Source organism: Aplysia californica, unplaced genomic scaffold (genome assembly GCF_000002075.1).
Source record: "Aplysia californica isolate F4 #8 unplaced genomic scaffold, AplCal3.0 scaffold00131, whole genome shotgun sequence".
In the NCBI taxonomy this organism is placed as follows: Eukaryota; Metazoa; Mollusca; class Gastropoda; order Aplysiida; family Aplysiidae; genus Aplysia; species Aplysia californica.
Window position 1 is genome coordinate 21,807 of NW_004797401.1, and position 3,725 is coordinate 25,531.

Sequence of the window (3,725 nt, forward strand, 5' to 3'; positions counted from 1 at the left end):
GTGTTTGAGAGAGAGAGAGAGAGTGTGTGTGTGTCTGTCTGTGTGTGTGTGTGTGTGTGTGTGTGTGTGTATGTGTGCGTGCGCACATGAATATTTTGTGGGTCATTATCTCTTCCTCTTTTGCTGACTTATAATACACTAGACAAGTCAATTGTATCATATTACCAAATAATGGGATTTAACTTGTTGGGAAATGACTTTGAAAAATAATTATTTTCACAAAATCTGTGCACTACTGCTAATACAAAAAGACAAAGTGATAAAATGTCAGAATCGCTTATTATATCTTAGTCGACAAATTCCTTTAAAGTTATTTTAAATAACTTGATAAAAATTGGCTTTGAAGTTTAAGGTGTAAAGAAAAATTTTTTTTAACCAATTTGGATGGAAATATAAACACAAAAAACAGAATTCAAATGTCAAATTAACCCTGGCATGTCCAAGGTAACAGACAAACCAAAAACTTGCTGAAAACTGACCCCACCCCACCAGCAAAAATAGGAACCGGAATTGACTACGACTGACATTAAATTACTTAATTATGCTTAAACTTCCAAGTTCTGCAAAGCACTATTGGGCAAGTACAATTCTGTACCACAGACTATTTCTTGACCAAAAAAAAAGTGATGTCATGTTGCCTAGTAACACCAAAGTAGCCACCAATGGGAAAAATGGGGTTGCAAAAATTGATCATCCATGATCTCTTTCAGATCTGGCGCTTTTTAGACCAAAAAACATGAGATTACAATACAAGAATGATCAAAAACAAACTCCTACGCCAGTGGTGGTATAGTATTGTGTACACATGTGGTGCTGTGTTAGTCAGAACATGAGAAGTTGTTAAACTTTTAAAAGGCTTTATAACAAACAAAGAAATTTACAGTACACGGTCAAACCTGCTATAAAGACAATAAAAGACAATCCTGTGCATTTATAACGACAATCACATTATAAATAATAAAGAACCACTTTCCCTTTCCACCTTTCTTGTGTGTATTTTATAATTGGGTCTATTGATTTTGACACTGTAAGTGTAAGACTTTCCACCTCTAGGGTGGTTACTTTTGTCCTCGACAATGGGTGGCCATCTAAACAATTTCAACAGCACTCCTGAGACATTTTGATTTTATATTATTCAAATTGGAGGCGAATCATAAAGCATCTTGAACTAACTAGTCTCCCTGTAAGATACAGGCTTCACCTCCAAAGGTCAGGATCTCTAAAAGAATAGAATACAATTCTTTTTTCAATAAAGCTCATGAAATCATAGCTACCTGGGTATATTATATTGCACATAAAAATACTTTTTTAAACCGTCTCTGATCCTTGAGCAAGTGACAAGCATCTCGTCTTTTTAGAAAGGAAAGACAAACATGCAAAATATTTTAATTTTAGTGTGAGCCGCACACAATGTGAGAAGCCGTGTCAAGACATAAAACTGAATAAAACAAATCAGAAGGCCAGTGAACTATTCTAAAAAATCCTGTCCCATCCAGGGAAGAAAACAAGTTGAACTTTAAGAATCAACCTTGTTGGAGACTGAAGAACATAGAGTCAGGCTTAGAGAGAGAACTATTGAGGGAGAGGGAGGGAGGGAGGAGGGAAGGGGGATGTATAGAAGAGAGAAGGACAAGAAGAAGAAGAAGAAGAAGAAGAAGAAGAAGAAGAAGAAGAAGAAGAAGAAAGGAGAAGAAGAAGACGAAGATTACATTATTCGAGAATTATTGAAAAATACTCTACTTACTTAGAAATGAGTCTGTTATTTTCTCCTTCTGTAAGACATCTCCGAGGAACACATGAACCATGTCATAAAGAACGGCCATCCCCATCTCATTTCGGTTGATCTGTCCATCCTTATCGACATCTTCACCTCCGGCTCCGACACATAAGCTTGACAAACACAATACGAACAGCAGCGTCGACACAAAAACTGCCATGTCAGTTGCAACTATGTCACTGTTACAAAAGTAAAAATCCTGTACTTGTACTCTCGACTTTGTTACTCAACCCAAATATATGCTAGAGAAAAAATCCAAAACTTTTACATTTATTGAGGCCTCTATTCTAGCTCTTTAAAACTACATCTAAATCTAGATATCTAGATCTAAATAGGTAAATTTAATCTGACGAAAGAAACCCTGGGGTTAGATCTAGACTAGATCTGAGTCAAACTCAAACTTCTGGACCTTCCCATAGACTCAAAGACAGACTTTCAGCCCCTGTTGAGAACAACTTATTTACTGATGATCTAATCTAGTCTATCATCATTTAGCCATTTCTAGATTATTACCGTTTAAGACAGTCTAGATCTAAGATAATCTAGATTCTATATCTACCTAAATCTAGATCTAGACTAGATCTAGAAGATCTAGATTAGAATCTATAGAATCTAGATATCTAGCTAGATTTTGATCCATCTAGAATCTAGATTCTAGTCTAGATTTTTAGAGAACAAAGATCAAGGCATGATTGAGATTTGAAAAAAAATTTAATGTCTCGGTGTTGCCTTACACGCCCAACCAAAACTTTACTCGTCCTGTTTTGTAAAGATGGGAATCGAGTGGACCTTATTATGCCTTACGGTTAGACACTACTAACAACAACCTACACACAGGTAGACTACAAATCTAGAACACAGCGAGAACAGTGAACAAACATGGAACATCTGGGCCAAAGGTATAGATTTCAACCTACAAGACTCTAGATCTAGATCTAGATATAGATATTGACTGGACCGAATCTAAATCTTGGCAGCAACACGAACTCGTGCCCAAACCTAGGCGCTTTATCACGAATATCTCCCTTTTGAAAAAGAACAACCACAGTACAGCGGTCTACTCCACTTGTTTCGCACAGCTGAGTGGTTGCGTTCACTGCTCGACGAAGTTACTTCAAAAACTAAAAATACATGAGAGCGTCACGACTTTTGAATAGCCTAGGCACCCCTCCCTCTCTGCCTAATGTCGCACTGATAACTCCAACACTTTCCACAGCAACCCAAGCGAGGGTGCACAGCTGACCTCGTATCGAACAAAAGCTGGTGTGTGTTTGTTGTTGCCTGCCACTTCACTTTGTCGCCTTTCGCACGCATCCCTGTCCGTCATCTCTGTGCCTGTGTCTTCCGGCGTTGATGGTGTGACGTCACCAACCCCGCCACACCTTGGTCCGAGTCCGAGGGAAACAGGACGCGCACAAAGCCTGGATCTGACTAGGCCTAATAATTAATACATTAGATGTGCACTATCTTATACAAGCTGTCATAACTTTACTTCTCACTCACTTCTAGGCCGTAGTCTCGTTATCTTAGACCAGTTTTCTCCCTTTCTTAGTTTGCTTCTTTAGAAACCGCTAGCTTTCGACTCTACATTCGACCTACCATTTATATAGGCTGTTCTTATATAATTATTATTTTTTTTACTCTACCTCGTAGGTAATGTTGGGTGTGCGGACATTTTAGAACTAAGAATGAAATTTCTTAATTATATTAGCGTGGAGACGTAACTATGTTTTACGTTTTCGAAGTATGTCCATTCACCTTTGACTTTCAAAATGGCATGAGTACTGACTTTTCCTCTTGCACTTGCAGCCCCAGCGTGAAATGCAATGTAGTTCAAGTACATGTGCTTATATTATCTCTCTCTCTCTCTCTCTCTCGCTCTCTCTCTCTCTCTCTCTCTCTCTCTCGCTCTCTCTCTCTCTCTCTCTCTTTCTCTCTCACACGCACG

The 3,725-nt window shown here is 38.4% G+C and overlaps 1 long non-coding RNA gene across 1 annotated transcript; it reads right to left on the reverse strand.

The window, feature by feature from the left end:
* Positions 1–1,759: 1,759 nt before the first annotated feature.
* LOC118477536 lies at positions 1,760–3,012 on the reverse strand. The gene is made up of 2 exons (XR_004858449.1): positions 2,695–3,012; positions 1,760–2,019 (listed from the first exon to the last, which is right to left on the reverse strand). It is a non-coding gene; the product is annotated as an uncharacterized LOC118477536 (long non-coding RNA).
* Between the last annotated feature and the right edge of the window lie 713 nt (positions 3,013–3,725).